The sequence below is a fragment of the Mirounga angustirostris genome, unplaced genomic scaffold, assembly GCF_029215605.1.
Source record: "Mirounga angustirostris isolate CCGP_5_RB_7025 unplaced genomic scaffold, mMirAng1.0.hap1 SCAF_2, whole genome shotgun sequence".
Lineage (NCBI taxonomy): Eukaryota > Metazoa > Chordata > Mammalia > Carnivora > Phocidae > Mirounga > Mirounga angustirostris.
The window spans coordinates 62,727,893-62,747,922 of NW_026991710.1; the positions used below are offsets into that span (position 1 = coordinate 62,727,893).

At 39.5% G+C, this 20,030-nt stretch overlaps 1 protein-coding gene across 5 annotated transcripts in view; it reads left to right on the forward strand.

Moving 5' to 3' along the window:
• Window positions 1–20,030, forward strand: part of FRAS1 (Fraser extracellular matrix complex subunit 1) — a 420,408-nt gene that overhangs the window by 131,664 nt on the left and 268,714 nt on the right. The gene's annotated exons all lie outside the window — the stretch shown is intronic.

The following is a 20,030-nucleotide window of genomic DNA, read 5'->3' on the forward strand; positions in this document are numbered from 1 at the left end:
TCTAAGAGGAGATACTAGTTTTGAAAATGTATTGCCGACAAGTCAAGAATGTTTCATGGTCTTCAACTAGAAGATTTAGGGAGTTTCCCAAGAAATTAACATAAGCTTTAATCCGGTAGATTTTACATACACAAAGGGATGCATCATCACAGAAGGGTTGTTTGTCTGGAGGGGTTGGAGAAGACTTGATAGAGGTTCAAGTCTGTGGCCACCCTCTAGATTACTTTCATCTAAGGTTTGTGCATTTCTGTGGGTCTGAAGACAGAATCTTAACCCATCAGGATCCTTCTGGATATTTGTTTGTTATTGCAAGGGTCATAGCAGCAGGACTCATTGAACTGACCTTTAAAAATAACTGCTCTTAATTAAGAGGAGTATTTGATTCTGCGTAAATCCAAGGAGGCTAATTTCATTTAAGTTCTTTACTGCTGGCCTGCCTTCCAACGGAGCTGACCAAAGGCCTGTGTTTTCCAGAACAGCTCATTGACTCCACACCCTTTCATTCCCTGTGCCCTAGTTCCCAGTCCTTCTCTGTGTCACGTTTGGGGTTCACATAGCAGAGTTACCTAAGCTCTTTACATCCTTGCCCTGGCCTCTGCTGAGCTCACCCACCTCATCTCTTGCTAGTCCTGGCCTTGCCCTTTATGCGATGGTAGTAGACCCCACACCCCTGCCGCTTCCTGCCTCTCTCTGTGTTCCAACATTTCCCTCTTCCTGGAACTGCTTGTTCTGCCTCCTTCTCTGCTCCCCAGCCCCCACATTTAACTGCGTTTAAGACTCAATCCAGGTATCACCATTTCCCAGAGCCTCTGCTCCCCAAGCTGGCTGAGGGCCCTGGTTTCTGGTTCCCATTCTAAGTCCCGTATATCTCTCTCATAGCCCTCATCACCTGGTATGTAAATTACCCACTCTGATAAGTTTTGTATTTATTTATTTTTTTTAATTTTTTTAATTTTTTTTTTAAGATTTTATTTATCTATTTGAGAAAGAATGAGATAGAGCATGAGAGGGAGGAGGGTCAGAAGGAGAAGCAGACTCCCTGCTGAGCAGGGAGCCCGATGTGGGACTCGATCCCGGGACTCCAGGATCATGACCTGAGCCGAAGGCAGTCACTTAACCAACTGAGCCACCCAGGCGCCCTAAGTTTTGTATTTAAACTTACTATTTATTCTCCCACTGGGCTCCTTCAGGCCTGGATCTAGATCAGTTTGAAGCCTTACCAATAAATATAGTGCCTGGCTCCCAGTAAGTAGACACTCATCTTGGAAGCAGGTATTCTGATTTGTAAGAAACAAGTTATATCTTTTTCTGACTTATATCTTTCCTGACTTCTGTAGAGTCTCTCAGCTTTTTGCTTTGCCTTCTTCTACCCCAAGCTCTTCATATCTCAGGGACACTTGCCTGCCCTGAGAAATTGGGGCCCTAGGGATGGTTCATGTGCCATTGTCCTGTCCTCGACAATGAAAAGGATGATGCAATTATAGGAAATAGGTTTGCCTTGTGTGGCAGCATCTGACAAAGAGAGAAGGGTAGTGAATTACATGCACACGGTCATGGCAGAGCAAGGAGATTGGAGGAGTCAGAGCTCTGGGCGGAAGCCAGTGGTTGTTAGGTTATAAAATCATAGGGTCTGTTTGGTGGCAGTGCCTCAGGAAAAGCAATAAGCTGCTTTCCTGCTGGGCATGCGAAGTGGAGAGTCTGTGGGCGTCCCATGTCCACATGCTTTGAGGACCACAGCTTCAAATGCACAAGCAATTTCCTCTCACTGTGATGGAAGCTTTCTCTTCCCAATGTACAGATGGTGGTGGGCATTGTGGCCCCTCTGGAGGGTACAATGGGACTTGCTGGCAAAGAAGAAGGCAGCTGTGGATGTTTGGGTGCTTGCATTATAGTGAGAAGTCTCATCTTGAAAGCAATTACCTGACACAACGAATTGATATGTATAGAAGTCAGAATAGATTTCAGGAAGGGGTGGGTTATAGACTGGGAAAGGGCACGAAGGAAACTTCTGGGGTTCTCTGCCTAGACCTGCATGGTGGTTACATGGCTTTTTATATATGTAAAATCATCATTGAGCCGTACCCTGAAGGTTAGTGCACTGTTTGCAGCTTACTGTATAAATGCCATTCCTCAATAAATTTTAAAAAAGAAAAGAAGTCACTTGGAAAAGTTTATGTGACATCATTGAAAAAAACAGGGAGTCAGGAGGCTGATTCTGACACTTAGAGAAAGTGACTAAAACACTGCCTTCAAACTTACATGATCACTAGTCAGTGACTAACACTTAGCTGCTATGAAACATACATGATCATTAGGATTCCACAGGGTCCGTGAAGAAAGTGCAGGGAGGTGGCACATGTTTGCCTGAACCCCTTTCCCTTCCAGCTTCACTCCACATTCTCTCCCCTCAGATCTCTCAGCCCTAGGGTCCCAAGGGCTCAGGCAGTTGATTGACTTCATCAGATTGTTTCTTGGACTTGGACTGAAGTAAAGCTTTGACATTAAATGAGGCTTTTATTTTTTGGAAATGATTTTTTATTGTGGTAAAATATATATATATAAATTATGTCTATATTAATATCCCCCCATTGTTTTGTAGCCTCAAAAATGGTTTAAATGACAACTTTTATGTCATACATAAAATCAATGGGGGAATATTAATAGGGCGGCTCCCCTCAGCTAAGACCAATTTCCAGCCAGCACTTCTGGTACCTGGAGAAATAAATGCTTTCAACCTGAACGTTGAGGTCTGAGTGGCCTGCCAGGACTGGAGGCGTAGTTTGGGGGACCCAGACTTCTTCCATCCTGTTGATTTATGTTACAAAGGCTTACCCCCACATATGCATTCCAAGGGAAATGGGCATAATGGGACATGTGTCTCTTTCTTCTGTTCACTTGGACATGACCCCTAAGTTACACACAGCATTCCATTGACTTGCCATTGCCTGAAACAGCCAGATGAACACACCTAGCTGCAAAAGAGGCTGGGACATTATTTCTTTTTTTCTCCCAGACTTATACCCCAAGGTATAATCGACAAATTTGTAGATATTTAAAGTGTACAGTGTGGTGATTTGATATACACATACATTGTGAAATGATTATCACAGTTAAGTTAATAAACACATCCATCATTTCACACAGTTACAAATTTTGTGTGTGTGCATACTGGGAATGCTAAAATCGCCTCTCTTAGCAAATTTCAATATACATATATTGGAGTGTATACATATAGTTGTATAGTTGTGTATACATATACACTCCCACTATAGCTACCATTCTGTGCATTAGATCCCCAGAATTTGAAAGCAAATCCTTATACAGTAAGCTGCACACAGTGCACTAACCTTCAGGGTATGGCTCGATGATGATTTTACATATATAATAATCTAAGATCTTACTCATCTTATAACTGAAATTTAGTTTTTGGGTTTTTTTGTTTTGTTTTGTTTTGTTTTTACCAGCATCTCCCCTTAGGACATTTCTTTCTTTTGTTTGTCTCTATAAGGTTTGAATGAAACCAAAATGATGAAAGTGGTTATTTGGGGTCTTTTATTCATGTCATATTTCCCAAGCTTTCCAGACTAAGTGTGTAGAGCTGTTATAATCAGGATAAATATTACTAAAGTGTATAGCAGATGTAGTTGATTGCTGGAAGAATATGAACTTTCAAAGGGTGAAACTTTAACTGGTTTCTGTATCAAATGTGGAAACCACAGAAAGGAAGAAGGCAGTAGACAGTCACCCAGGATGGTTTTAAATAATTATTTATTTAATTCATTAACTCAGCAAACACTGAGTATTCTTCTTGACCAGGGGAAAATTTCCTTCTATTGCTTTTGTTCAATTTTCATTAATTGTGACCTCCTTAGACTGAAAGTTAATCAGCCATGGGGCACCTGGGTGGCTCAGTGGGTTAAGTGTCTGCCTTCGGCTCAGGTCATGATCCCAGGGTCCTGGGATCAAGCCCCGCATCGGGCTCCCTGCTCCGAGGGAAGCCTGCTTCTCCCTCTTCCTCTGCCTGCCACTCCGCCTGCTTGTGTTCTCTCTCTCTCTCTCTGTCAAATAAATAAATAAAATTAAAAAAAAAAAGTTAATCGGCCACAAAGTGGGTGCTTTTCCAAGTTAGAAACACTCATGTGTATTCTTGGGAATCACATGTGCATGGACAATTTTAACAGGTGTTGGATTCATTATTTATGGTTGCCACTGGATTTAGAAAAAAGCTGGAGTGTGAGACAATAAGGTCTCTGCATCCTTAGGAAAGTAGTCGGCTCTGGGGATTTGGTGGGGGAGCTGACTTCACTGACATGGCTCCCCTGGTGTATTTGGTTGCTACAGCTGAAAAAGGCAAAGGCTAGAAGTCTCCTTTCTTATTTCTTGCTCCCTTTCCCAGCCTGCGCACTTGTGTTCTGTGACTCATTTGGGCAAAGACACCGTAACAGTCTATCAGCAATAAATTTTCCTGCTTAATTTTATGGTATCTTGATGGGCTAGGAATACTCTAAATTCTGTGTCTGTCTTGAAGTCATCCACAACCTATCATAAATTGTTCTGCCACATGCACATTTTAAAAAGAAATTTTATTACAGAAATTTTCAAGTAAACACGAAATTAGAATAAAAAATGAACCCTATGCAGTCTTTATTTAGTTTCAAGAATTATTTATTTTGGCAATCTTTTTCATCTGCCTTTCCCGTTTTTTATTTTTTGCTGGAGAATTTGAAAGCAAATCCTTTATTGTGTCTGAACATCCCACAGGCGTCTTGATAAAAGCAGCCCCCTTCATGGATCCCTCTCAGGCTTCCTTGAGGGCCGCATGTGAAGAGTGCTTTTGATTTTACAGCAGAAATTTTCCTCAAGCCAATAAGTTGCTTGTGCCAAGACCAATTAATTTACTCATTCATAACCAAGAGAAATAGTATGTGCTGTTGTGCAAGTGAGTTGTGGAGCCCTTACCTGGCTTTTGCTTGTCATTTATTTTAATTTGTTTGTCCTCACACAGCATCACTGGCCAGTCATTTCTCAGCAGCCTCGAAGGAACTGAGGGGCCCTTGTCACAGAATTAGGGGACAAAGAGACAGCTTTCTTTGCACAAAGGCTGTCCTCTTAGATGTTATGATCCAGGAGTCTGTGTTCCTTGAAATCAATGATCCTGTCAGAGGTACCATCTTTCTCTAAAGCAGTTGGTCCACTAGCCAGTGTGTCAGCCTGCCTGTCTGATGCAGGAAGAACTGAAGTTTAGAACCCACCTGATGGCTATCTCAGCTATTCTGTTTAACTTCGCTGTGGTCTATAAAATTTTTTTTTAAATAACAGTAAAATATGCATAACATAAAATTGACCATCTTAACCATTTTTAAGTGTACAGTTCAGTAGTGTTGAGTATATTTACATTGGCATCCAATCCACAAAAGTCTTTTCATCTTGGAAAACTGAAACTCTGTACTAAACCATTGACTCTCCATTCCCTACTACCCCCAAGCCCTGGCAGTGACCATTCTACTTTCTGTCTCTGTGAATTGGAACACTCTAGGTATCTCATATAAGTGAAATTACACAGTCTTGGTCTCTTGTGACTGGCCTGTTTCACTTAGCATAATGTCCTCAAGGTTCATCCATGTTGTAGCATGTACCAGAATTGCCTTGCTTTTTAAGGCTGAATACTGTTCCACTGTATGTGTATACCACATTTTGTTTATCCATTCATCTGTTGATGGTTACTTGGGTTGCTTCCACATTTGGGCTTTTGTGAATAATGCTGCTATGAACATGGGTGTGTATAACATGTTGTTTAGGTGAAAAGTTCTTTTCTGGTTCTGGAATATGTCGCTTCCTTGTATTTTGGGTATCTGCCATTGGTTGAGTACTATCCTTCCCTGAGGTTATTGCAGGACCTAAAATGCCATATCATTATTTCTTTCAAATTCCAGGCACTTTTTCTTCTTGACCTGCTATGCCATTTGCCATTGGTATGCCCACCAGTTGGTACAGTGCTTGAGACACAGTGTAGATATTTATTAAACAAGCGAATGAATGAATGAAGTAAAATTAAATCAAAGAGAAACAAGTTATTTTTCCCCATACAATGGTTGAGACCTCAGGGGCACCTGGGTGGCTGATTCGGTTAAGCGTCTGCCTTCAGCTCAGGTCATGATCTCAGGATCCTGGGATCGAGCCCCACATTGGGCTCCCTGCTCCGGGGGAGTCTACTTCTCCCTCTCTCTCTGCTGCTCCCCCCTGCTCGTTCTCTCTCTCTCAAATAAATAAATAAAAGATCTAAAAAAAAAATGGTTGGGACCCCAGGCTTGTCTAGATATGTCCCAGAAGGCTTCTCTTTCAAACATCTGGCCCATGTTCCTATTTAAATTAACTCAGTATAGATTAATTTAGCTATTGTTCTATATTTTTAGTCAAAACACATATCCAATACCTCTTTTCCTGCCTTTTTTCCCATGATTTGAACACAGTAGAGGCTCAATATATATTTACCATAAATGAGTAAATCTGAGAGTGAATGTATGTGTGAAGGAATTATTTAATGAATGAGCTAACTAAGAATATATATTCTTTGGTGAGTTGTGTATTTCTTAGAGACCTTCATTATGATAGGAGAGAGAAAGGGAAGGAAGGAGGAAGAGGAGGGACATAATTTATTCTCTCATTCCACAAATAACCACAGTTCTGGGTAGTGGCGGTTTAGCAGTAGACAAAGCGGGCATGGTTTAGGCTCTCAGGGCCTTATGTTCCAGGGAGTGAAACAGACAACAGAATGATTTCCAGTTGTTCTCATGCCGTGAAAGGAAACAGGCAGCCATGGTAGAGAAAAATAGGGGCCTACTGAGGAGGGCAGTCTAAGAGGACATGGATGAGGAGGTGACACCTTCAGAGTGAAAAGGAGCCTGGGCAGGAGAAGCGGGGGGCTGTGCCGAGGCCAGGAAATGCCTGGCCAGGGGAAAGCATTCTCAAGGAGTCAATCTGACTACTGGGGAGAGGGGAGTAGAGAGGAGTGAAGCCAGAGCAGGGGCCTGGCAGGCCATGGTAAAGAACTTGGACTTTTGTTAAGAGCATTGAAAATCCACTGACATGTTTGAGTGTGAGAAAGGTATGATCTAGTTTGTGTTTTAAGACACTCGGTCTGGTTGCTACGGGGAAAATTATTGAAGGGCGTGTCTGGAAGAGGAGTGCGCTGTCAGGTCTACCTATGGGAGCCACAGCCCAGGTGAGAGGTGGCCTGGAGTGGAGGTGATACTGGAGCCAGGGAGATGGGGGCTGATTGAAGACTCAGTATCGAGATAAGAGATTGCCTTCTTCCCCTCCTGTGTTTCGTCTGCTTGTCCCTATGTTTATTTTGTTACCTATGAAGGCAGTTCCTCAAGGTTGGCGGGATCTGTTGCTATTATCACTGCCATTTTGATGAATAATTTCATTTGGTACTGTGTCAGATTCTAGGCATTAGTTCACTGGACAATAGCTATTGCAAGTTTCTATCCCCTTCGACTTATGAACTTAAAAGATCTGTCTCTCTTACACATGCACATCAAAAATATAAATTATTATAAGTTAATATTTCACTGAATGAAATATGATAATTCCATCCATCGTGGTCATATCTCTTTGACTCCTAAGCTTTGTTTTGGAGAACACACACAGAGAGAAGGGAATAGTCTTAGAAGGATCTATGTTTAAAATACAGTACACTATGCTTCCCTAAAACTCACTTTTTGTTCATAGAGTGTGGTGAGTTTTGAGTATATCTGGAAATATGTTACATTTGCTATGATTTGTTCAAGCTATTCTGGAGAAGAGTAGACTACAATTTTTCCTAGTACAGCTCAGTTCATTATCTGAATATTGCAACACTAAGTCAGGGGTGGACAGTTGTAGGAGTGACATCAGGGGATTATGTGGGGACTGAGAGTCAAGTGCATATTGTTTGCCTTATGATAGTTGGTTGAAACTCAGGTTATGACTTAACTCTCAGATCTTGTCTAAGGGCAGATCTAAGAGAATTACTCTGTAGAATTTTTGGACCCACCATCCTTTTGACCCTGCTCTTAAAATTGTGGTTAGCCCCAAAATTAATCAAACCACTCTTCCTAGAGATCTTGAAATAAATGATGGTCCTGAACCCCTCCAAACCCAGAGCAACCCACTTGCCACCCTTATCCTGTGGGAAGGAGGGGGAAATCAATCAACTGTTGGGGATGAAGAAAAGGTACATGTAGGTTTCTTGCCTCGACAAATTCTGAACTCTGCCTACTCTTTGTGTGATTTTTCAAATATAAAATGTGAGATTTCTTAGGAAATGGTCATTAAAATGAATTCTTTATCCTTTCAAGTCACAAAATAGGATTGGTAAATTACAGAAGACATATTCCTTTCTGTCCTCACAGAGGAAACATTGTCTGTTTCAGGCTTCATTTTCACTAATATGGGGTTTCAGCTCCAGCTATAATTCAGGAGGTGCTTGTCTGGTAATTGCATTCTTTTGCTGATTTTTCTCTTTCTCATCTTGAAGGTGATTTTATTTTTTCATGCTATAAATCAAATGCTATTTAATGTTCTTATTAGGGAAGAACAATTAACATATCCATGAATTGTGGTCCTATTTATACATCTGTTTCAGAGTGAATTACTTGTTTGCTTAAGAATGAAGTTCTACCTCATTTAAGACCACTTTTGTCTATTAGCAAATGAATTCTATTTGAATTTTCATGAGTGTGTTTTACTTCATACCAAAGAGACATTGTTTTAGAAAATCAGAACATTGCAAATTTTTTAAACCAAAAACGTATTATCTGCTTATAAATAGTGGAAGTTGAAACACAAATAATATATTTCCTAATTACTTTTTCTTCTAGACCTAGCAACAATTGATCCTGGGTGTGTATATGTGTATATATATATGTGTGTGTGTGTATGTATATATACACATATACACTACTTAAACAAAATGTATTTTTAAAAAGCATTTAAAAGAGCCATCTGCCAGGTCAAATTGATTAAGCATCTAAATAACATGTTGGATTTAAAATAGATTTGTGTGAGATATCTGTTTCTTCCTTGAGGAACAATAATAAACTTTGTGGAGAAGGTTGAGCTTTCTCCAGAGTTTACTTGAGATGTCAAGATAAGTAATTGCCTTGCTGCTACAAATTTGGAACTTAACATTTCGTTGGGCCTATTTTTGCTGCCACTCCATAGATAATAAATTTCATGAATGGATCTTTCCATTGGCAGAAGTTAGCTCCTTTTGTTTTCTCTGCAGAAAATGAGTTGCTTTGCTTTGTGATAGGCAGGTATCCAAGCACTAATACTTTTCATTTCATTTTAGAATCAGGTAATGACAGCCCATCTTTCTTCCTGACAGCTGGGATGACAATCTTGCTTGTCCCCTATCTTCTAGTACAGCTCAAGGACAGGAACAGTGGCTAGAATTTTATCAGTAGGCCCAAGAGTCAAGGGACAGGAGTGATGTGGTTGGAGTAGGCGATTAACTCAAGATTCCTTTCATGTTATCAACTCCAAATTGACCAGAAGGTGCTATTTTGCTGAGGAACCTTGAAGGCCATCCCTCACCCTCTGGAATGATACAAACACAATCTATTTTGTTGATCAATTCTTTTCCTCTCCCTCTCTCTCTTTTTTTTTCATGTAGTCAATCAGGTGTTGCCCAGCTTGAGCTTGCAGGACAAATCCAGTCTATGGATGCTGGCAAGCTAAAGATGAGTTTTATAGTTTTAAATCATTGAAAAATCAGAAGAAAAATATCTCATGAAAATGATAGGTTAGTAAGTAAAATTTTACTTGAACACAACCTACTGATTCACTTACATATTGTCTATGGCTATTTTCTGCTATACTGAAAAAGTTGAATTGAGTAGTTAGGATAGATACCGTATGGACCACAAAGTCTAAGTTGAGGCAAGTCTAGGCACTTCTCAAAAAATATGTTATTTGCTACGTATACAGCTATGATCCTGTCTTTAACTGTAGTGGTGATTTTCCTGTATTGTGGACAAGGTATTTTTTCCCAGAACCAAATGGAGAAAATTTGTTAGCATATTTCTCATGTTCGGTATGGTCTAAATGAATTAAGGGATGAGCAAAGCAATAAGGCATCAGAGCCTGTTTGGACAGTAAATTATCTAATCCGGAGGTCATCTAATCCGGAGGTATGGGGTTAACGCATCCATTGAGTTTACCTGCTTCCTCTTTATCCAGTCATTTTATTTAGGAGCTCATCTCAACTTGTCAGGTAGGCAAACTTCCAGAAATTTCAAGAATACTAGTAGCATTTTTTCTTTTTCTTTTTTTTAAAGGAATTAGCACATGTTTATTATAAAAAATAATATGTGGCCAGCTATCTTTTTTTTAAGCTAAAAAATAAGTGGGAATATAGAATTTACTATAAAGATTAAAAATACCAGATTTTTTAATGGTCTCTGGTAGTGTTTTAAGATTTTTTTTTCCTTCTCTGCAACAAATCCTTGTATGTACACAAAGTTAATGTGATAGTAAACAGTTTCTGGGCTAATTAATTGATATTTGAAGTAAAGTTACCTGTGAGGGTATTTTTGCATATGTATTAGAAACCTTAAAAATTTGCATATGTCCTGTCTTTACCTATGCAGATCAGCTAAGTAGCATGCTATTTAAAGACTTTGTAAGAGTTGTCCTACCTCATTTCATTCTTTGCTCTAGCCTGGCTTAGCATCCTGTAACCTTTAGTGTCTAGGGTGAGCCACCCAGTGTGCATGGAGCACGTGCTTCCTGGACACACGGATCTACAGAGAGTTGTGAGACCCCAGCCTCCTAGAAGAGGGTGGCAGACCCTGATTTGCAAATGAACGCTTTCCTCTTTCCCACATGTGACATTCAGCTTTAGGACAAGATCACAAAACCTCTTCAGTCCATATTAAATATCAATCACATTGGGGCGCCTGGGTGGCTCAGTTGGTTAAGCGACTGCCTTCGGCTCAGGTCATGATCCTGGAGTCCCGGGATCGAGTCCCACATCGGGCTCCCTGCTCGGCGGGGAGTCTGCTTCTCCCTCTGACCCTCCTTCCTCTCATGCTCTCTGTCTCTCATTCTCTCTGTCTCAAATAAATAAATAAAATCTTAAAAAAAAAAAAATTTAAATATCAATCACATGGCCCCAAATGGATAAAGGCTGAAATAGTGTCTTTTGGATGAAGCCCAGGAAACAAATTATACTGTATGTTCTGTCTTTAAAGGAATCATTCCCCCAAGGGGGCAGGAAATTTTAGGCTTGTACACAGTGTGACCAGACAGAACTCTCCCAGGCTGTTTACAAGGGCTGTAATGAGCCTCCTGTAAGCTCTGGAAGAATATAGGAGAGCAGGGCAGCACTGTGGAGCCTTGCTGGGTTCAGTCTGGACTATTCCTGGGCCTGAGGCACTGGTTGATTCTGCTCAGCTCTGGAAGAGTTATTGCAGTTTTCCAGCCAGAACTTCTGAAAACTCCAATGGAATCTATTAGAACCCCTCTGTGGGATTCACCTAGGATTCTGGTACTGGTCAGTAAATTCTAATGGCTCAGTGATTCAGAGTTACTGCCGCACCCTCCCCATCGCCCCTGCTGCCACTCTATGGTCTCCTTATTTCCCGTGTGCATGTCCTCTTATTGGTGAGACTGTGACTCCCCCACCCCCACCCCGAAAGTCATTGTCTCCTATTCTTTCCACAGTCCCTAAACACTAGTGGGACTTTGCATTCAGTTCGGTAACTTCTCTGTAAATCTTGACTGTGTGGCAGGACTGGAGAGGCTAGTTCTCGGGAGAATGTGTGCTTTTGCATGTGTATATAACTGTGTAATGTTAATGAGTCCCAGCCAGACCTTACCGGGGCAGTGATTTAATTCTCTTACCATTAGTCAAACAAACAGTAGGTGGGACGGGTGTTAAGCTTAAATAGCTCCGGTGCACCATTCGAACCATACGCACCACCTGTGGGTTTTTTGCAACCTGCCCTTTTGTTGTGGTGGGTCCCCTAATTCTCTTTTCAGTCCCTTTCATCTCTTCATTGTTCTCAAAGGCACAGTTCTGTAAACCACATAGAGGCCTTTCAACTTCTCTTGCATTTTGTTTGATTCAGCCAATTGACTAGTACTGTCAGCTAATTGGAGTGGAAATGTAAAATGAAAGCTGTATTATTCAGCTGCCAAGTCTCCTCACTTGGCAGGGAGTGGGTGATGCTGGTAATCGTACTAGAAGTGTAATTGCTCTGGGTTCTGCCTCTGGATTTAACAGTGAACCCTGGGAGGGTCTTCTCGGAGACACCCGATACCTGCTTCTCTTCAGTGGCTTCCTGGCAAACAGGGAGGCTTGAAGCAAATCAAATCTAATCAAGCATTCTTAGAGAATGCAACCACTGGTGTGTTTTGCTGACTGAGGGAGTGGATTGCTTGGCCTAAGTACTTAGTCAATATGTCATTCCCATCAGAACTGGCAGTTAATTTCCTCTTGGTCTGGAATGGGGGTGAAGATGCTAACCTCATATGCCAGTCGTGGCTTGTGCCAGGATGTTACGGGGAACAGTAGCTGGTGCAGAACAGAAGCCCGTTTGTAAACTACTTATGAGTGAGGGAAGGTTTACATGTCTGGAAAGAGTTGAATAGCTTCATGGAAAAGTAAGGGAAGTAAAATGTAGTTGATTAGTTCGTCATTAAAATTAATCATCTCTGTGGTTTTGGCCCAACCAAGCTGGCTTTCTTTTTTCTTTTCAGTTTTTTCCACTTTAATTCATGAATCGAGTGACAGTGGTGCACAATCCTTTAGGGTAGATTATGTGGGCTGTAGCGTGTGGGATCTAACGGCAAGGGGAACTTCTGCTCTTCCCCACGACTTAACCCTGAGCCCGTGGCATACAATAGTAATCCTTCTCACTTAACCTGCCTGGACAGAGCTTCAGAATCCTCAACACAGCATTTTAAGTGTTTTTTGTTTGTTTGTTTTGGTTTTGGTTTTGGTTTGGTTTGTTTGTTTTTTGCAGAGCTGGCATATGTGAGAAAACCTGTTTACCATCTCTGACTTAGAACTTTAGAAGAATATTTCCACTATTAACCCAGGAAATGGAAATAGCTGCAGCTGTGTAATTATTGTACTCTCTTCTCAGTTGCCAAGATCGAGAGGGTTGATTTGAGCAGTGTTGTCTGGTACAGTTCTGTTACCATATCGTCATTACTTTATTACGCCATGTGGCTTTATAGAAAGCGTCCTCAAACATTTCCAGAGGAGAAGCTGTCTTTGTTTCTTTAGAAGCTTAAGATCTTGAGTAAGATATTGAGAATAAGGTTGCTGAGGCAGGGCTGGCTACCCTTGTTGGTCCCAGATTCCCTCACTTGCAGAAATCCTTGCCACGGGCAAGGAGGAGGTGTGGAGGTGGCAATAGCAGCCAAAGTCAGTTAGGTCAGTTGATCAGTTATGCACAAGCCTGTCAAGAGCTGTTCTCTCCAGAACTATTATTTTTTTAGTTGAAAGAGCATGGTTCTTGCAACCAAGTAGTCCTGGTTTCATATTCTGGATTTCCCAGTTAATATGTCACCAAACAATTTTTTTTAAGTTTTGGTTTCTTTTTTTTTTTTTTTGTAAATCAGAAGCAATAATTAAGTAATTAACAGGATTTTTGCAAGGATTAAATGTTACATGTAAATACATACATGTATACACACATTTCTATGTAATATATATATTATAGGTATATATATGCGTTTATATGCACCTGTGATATACAGATACAGGTATATGTAACACACACATATGTAATACATGTGTGTAATAGTTGCTTAGTAAATAGTAGCTGTGATTATTGTGTGGACATATAACTTGTGTAATGACATTTTAAAATGGACATTCTAAAATGGGGTTTGGAAAGTTGTGTGTTTGATTTTTTAAGCATTATCTTTATGGGATCTTATTTTGAAAAGTAAGCTTTCTAACTTGCTTGCCCATTAGGAGTGGTTGTATATTGATGAACTTTGTCATGAAAATGCACACATCAGAAAAAAGAAATCCAGCAGATGATGATCTGCTTTGTAACTTCTGCACGGAGGTGTACGGTGATGATCTCTCTGAGAAACAGGTCATATAGAGATTTATCTGGAATACAGGAAAGGTCCAAGGATGGAGAAATGGGAGCCTCTGCTCTACCCTATAAGTGTTGGGCACTGTGCTGAGGAATCAAAAATGTGTTATCTAATTTATCCTCCTAATATTCTTCCATAGAGATATTTTATTATCTTTAAAATTTTTATGTAAAAGCAAACCCAGGCTGTCAGGATAATTATTTTGTTTAAGGTTCTGTAACTATTTAGTCAGGGGGCTAGATTTCAACTCCCAGATGTATGACTCCAGAATTCATCTACAGATTATGGACACTGTGACCTAACCTCTGAATTTTATGGAGGAAGAATCTGAGGTTCTGGCAAATGACTTGTCTAGTGTGCCCAGCTTGCTGAAGGCAGGTTCTAACTCCTAATCCAGTGCTCTTTTTCCGCACTTTGTTCTCTCTCCAATTATTCTTTTCCTTTGTTCCCTAATTGTTTTAAAAGTCTTACTTCTTCAACTGTATTTCAAGTTCAAGTGCATATGTAAGGGATGGGGTTGTATTTTTCTGTATCTCTCACTTGCTTAGAAGAACAATAGATCCTCTATAAATTCTTGGTGACTTGAATTGCTGAAAGATTTAGTCTCTGAAATTCCATTTTGAATGAGGCAGTCAAATATACATATATACAAGTTGGGGCTTTATTTTTGAGACTTTAATTGATACTTTATAATAATGGTTCTCAGTGTTATTGGATCCACTACATTGTTTTTATCCAAACTGACAATCTTTATCTTTTAACATTTTCATTCACTGTAATTACTGATATTTGAAGGTTTATATTTACTATCTTACTGTTTGTTTTCTGTTTGTTCTACTGTTCTATGTTTCTTTTTTTCTCTTTTCTTCTTTTGAATCAATCCAAAATTCACTTCCCCATCTTTTAGCTTGTTAGTTATACATGCTTTTACTATTTCGTTTAGTGATAATCCTAGAGATTACAACATGTAGTAATTATTTTATCTCTTCCCAACTAGGACTAGGACCTTGAAACACTTGATTTTTATTTAACCCTTTGCTGTCTTATGTGTTATTGTTATGCAGTTTATGTCTACATATATTTTAAATCCCACAAAATGTTATTATTTTTGTTTTGTACAATTATTATTTTTATTTATTTATTTATTTATTTATTTATTTATTTGAGACAGAGAGAATGAGAGAGAGAGAGAGCACATGAGAGGGGGGAGGGTCAGAGGCAGAAGCAGGCTCCCTGCCGAGCAGGGAGCCCGATGCGGAACTTGATCCCGGGACTCCAGGATCATGACCTGAGCCGAAGGCAGTCGCTTAACCAACTGAGCCACTCAGGCGCCCTGTACAATTATTTTTTAGATTTACCCACACATTTGCCCTTTCCATTACTGTCAATTCCTTCCTACATTACTGTGTTTCCATCTCTAATCATTTTCTTTTTGCCTGAAGAACTTCCTTTACTTTTTTTTTTTTTTATGTTCAGGTCTGTGGGTGACAGATTCTTGTAAGTTTTATTAATTTAAAATATCTTCATTTTACTTTTATCTTTTGAAGGCTATTTTTGCTGGGTATAGAATTCTAACTTAGTGATTGTTTTCAATAATCACTTTAAAGATTTGTTTTCTGACTTCCATCATTTTTTTAGAGAGGTTGGCTATCAGATTTATTGTTTTTCTTTGAAGATAATTCTCCACCCCTCTATAGATTTGAAGATTTTTCTGTATGGAAACAACTTAAGTGACTGTCAGTGGATGAATAAAGAAAATGTGGTGTACATACACACAGGAATATTATTCAACCTTTAAAAAGAAGGAAATCCTATCATTTGTGACAATATAGATCAACTTGGAGGGCATCATGCTAAGTGAAATAAACCAGACTGAGAAAGACAAACACAACATGGTATCACTTATGGGTGGAATCTAAAAAAAAAAAAGTTAAACTCATATAAGCAGAGAGTAGAAAGTGGTTTCTAGGGGCTGGGGGGTGGGGAGGAATAGAGAAAGGAAAAAGAGATTTTATTCTTTACTGTTAGTTTTCAATAGTCTTACTCCGATATGCTTAGGTATTATTTTCTTTATATTTATTCTGCTTGATAGTCTTATTACTTCTTGAATCTATGGCTTAAAGTGTTTCTTCTGTCCTGGAAAGTTCTTGGCTGTTATTTTTTCAAAAATTTATTTCTGCCAATTTTCTGCATGTGTTCCTCAATTGCCCATATGTTAAAACTTACATGTTTCATGTGTCTCCCATGCTCTTTTCTGTTTTCTGTACTTTTTGTTTTTTGTCCTTCAGTTTGGATATTTTCTATTGAACTGTCTTCTTACTTACCAATATTCTTTTGAGCTATGTCCAGTATGCAGTTAAAAACAAAATTAATCTCATTTGTTTGTATTTTTCTGTTCTAGAATTTCAAATTAATTTTGGTTGGAGATACTGATAAAATATTCATAGTTATTTTTAAATTTCCATATATTTTTTTGTCCTCTGTTATTCTCATAAAGTTCTAAACAAAAAAGTACAGTCTTTCTTTGAGTTACATGATAGTTAAATTTCTGGATAATTCAGTGTGTATTATTACCAGTCAATAAGTTCTTTGTGTTTATATGTAAAACAGAGTTAGGATAAATAATCAGATAATTATAAACAGATTTTTCACTAACATGGATGTTTGGTAGGACATTAGAATGTCATGTGGAAGTGGGACAGTTTTTCTTTGTGTCTTGCATGACATGAAATCTAGAATTTATGATCCCTGTCCATTAAATGCCAGTAGTACCCCAACCTTCAGTCTTCAGAACAAATTCTCAAATGCTTCTTAGGGTGGCATAGCCCCTGCTTAGGAGCCTGCTTTACATTAAATAGTGACGTTTCTTTGCCTGTAATGAAGTCTTTGACTCAGGGCCTTGGCCAGGCCTGAAAACAGACATTTTAGGATGTGGTTTTACCTGGTTGAATGTGAATGTCAGAACAGCTCTCAACCATTTACTGGATGGCCAATTTAACTAGGCCAACTGCCAAGAGCCTGGCTACAGGAAAAAAAAAAGTTAGGGATTAAGGACATGCAGTAGAACTTCAAATGATATGTACAGTGTTGGCATGCTGAACATGATAGCATCAGGCAGGTGAGCCTGGAATTCCATCAGAAATAGAAGGGCCCTTTCAGAACAAAAGTCTTGACTGAGACTTAAGTCTAGAAGGCAGGATCTCAGTACATATTGAAAATGGCCAGTGCAGGTGCAAGACTTATTGGACAGCATGGGGAGTGAAGTGCTGTTGTCTGTATATTTGGCTTTTCAGCAATTACATCACAAAATAGCTAGTGATTGTCTAAATTTGGGAATATCCATCCATCCCTCAGTCAAAAACATTGTAAGTGCCTGCTATGTTTTAATCACTATGGGAATGCGAGGGTACTTATATATAAAGAAATAGTCTCTACTCTTGGGAAAGGAGGGTGGCAAATAAACTAATTATAAAAGAATGATAATGATCTATTGGGGAGGAAGACAAGAAAATAAATACTATAATGTGAGAGATAATGGTATAACAATAATTTAATTTCCTGTGCAAACATTTTGAATGTTTGTTTTCTTCATTTGCCTTAGGAATATGAAATGAAGTCTTTGAGAGCAGAATTTTTAGAGGAAAAAATGTAATTACAAACTTAAGCTATACCAGGGTCTCCCTAGTATCTGACTTATTTAAAGTGGAAATATGAGTCAGACTTTTTATTCATTATAGAACTTTTTTTCTGTGGGTAACATCTCTAGAAATTTATGAGGGTTATTTTGTCATAGGGGTGCTCTTAAGCTTGTCCTTTCACTATAACAGGATTGTGTTAGAATGAATGGAAAGCTGGGTATAAAAAATAGAAGAGTTACAGAGCTAAGCCTGTGTTTCCATTGCCTCAGAATTTGGAATATGAAGCACATTCACTGGACATTTAATTTTATTCTACATTTTGAAGAGATTCTTTTTTGTTTGTTTTTTTTGTTTTTTATTTACTTTTCTAGGAGTATAGTTTCCACAGCACTCTCTAGTGGAATAGTTTGTAAACATTTAAGCTGTGGGAAAGTTAACTCTCCCTTATCTTGGAAACTGGAGATTCCAGGAGGGATTTTCTAAAGCTCTAAATGCAACAGCTACTCCCTCTGTCACAGAAAATACCATGATCAACTGGTTAAGGTTGTGGCAAGTGACCAAACTCATAACTAACATTTATTGAGTGCTTCCTATGTACCAGTCACTGTGCTAATAAGTATATTAATTTATTTCATCTTTATTATCACTCTGTTGAGTTCTATCTTATCCATAGTTTATATGTTAGGAAGTGGACACTCAAGAAAAGCTAAGAGATTTGTTCAAGATCCCACAGTTAGGGAGCAATTGAATTGGTATTTGAACCCAAGTTTACCCACTCCACCATATTGGTATTGCTACTTGAGTTAGTGTGATATATGACCTTGTGTTCATAGACCAGGGCTGTGGGTACAGAAGTAGGTTGGTTGGAAAAACAAAAGCTTCAGAATCAAAGGGACACTGGTTCAAATATAGATACTATCACTTATAAGCTTTGGTAATATTACCTAACCTCTGTGAACCTTAGTTTCCTCATCTGTAAAGGAGAGGTTATGATATCTATCTCAGAATATTTTAGGAAGAAATATAAAAGATCTGAATGTGCCAAAGAGTCTGGAATCCAGAAGGTGCCGTTTTTCTCCTTTTTCTTTTTTGTGAAAAATAGAACTCGGGGGGAGAAGTCTGATATTGTGGAAGTGGGAGAGCTTTGGGAACATGAGGCAGGGAAATACTGACTTAGTCAAGGAGGTAAAGAGGTCCTCCTTGAGGAAGTGGTATTTCAACTGAGACCTGGAGTACATGTGGAAATTAGATTAAAAGGGGTAAGCATGTATAGGGCGCCTGGTGGCTCAGTCGGTTAAGTGTCCAACCCTTGATTTTGGCTCAGGTCATGATCTCAGGGTTGTGAGATTGAGCCCAGTGTTGGCTCGATGCTGGGCATGGAACCTGCTTAAAATTTTCTCTCTCCCTCTGCCCCTCCCCCGTCAAAAATGGAGGAGGTAGGAGTGTGCTTTGCAGGCATGGGGAACATTTTAGGCAGGTAAGTCACTTAACCTCACAGTCCTTTCCTCTGAAATTTGCAGTACTGCCCTCACGTGCCTCATCTTGGCTTGTAAAGTGAGAGAGTGGAACGTGATTTGACCTGGTAAAACTGCTGTACAATAGAAGGCATTCATTGTTACAGATATCATATGACAATAGTGTGGCATGGAAGGAAAGGATGGGTTTGAATTCAGATCTTCTCATTACTAGATGTGCTCTAGACAATTCCTTCAGTCTTCCACACCTTACTCCTTTAGTCTTTCCACACCTTATTCCTTCATTTATAAAATAAATGCTTTCATGAATGCATTTATAAAATAAAGCTTTGTTCCCAAGATGCTGGGAGGAGCAGTGGGCTGGCATGTATATGGGGGACCTGCAGAAGTACTGGCATGTGGCAGGAGCTTGGTCCCTTTCCTTCCCTGCCCCCACTGTGCTACCACACCATCCTAAGGAGACACATGTACAAGAACTAGATGTTAACTTGCCTTGCTTTCAGCGTCTCTTGTCAGCCAGCTGAACAAAGACATTTTCAGTTATATGTAGCAGCTATCTTTTCATCTGTGATTCATGCTGTTGTTTCTGTATCCAAGCTGATATTCTAATAGCTGGTGCCTTCGGGTTTATCATTTTAAGACAGCAGGACGGGGAGATCAGGTACAGGCTAGTCACTCCAGGATGCTGAAGTGGGAAACTACTTAGGTCTTTGGTGTGGAAAACAAGAAATTCCATGAGGGGGCCTTATATGGAGCAAGCTTTTGAAATTGGTCTCAAACAGGAAGTGGTCTGCCATTTTCTCTCTTA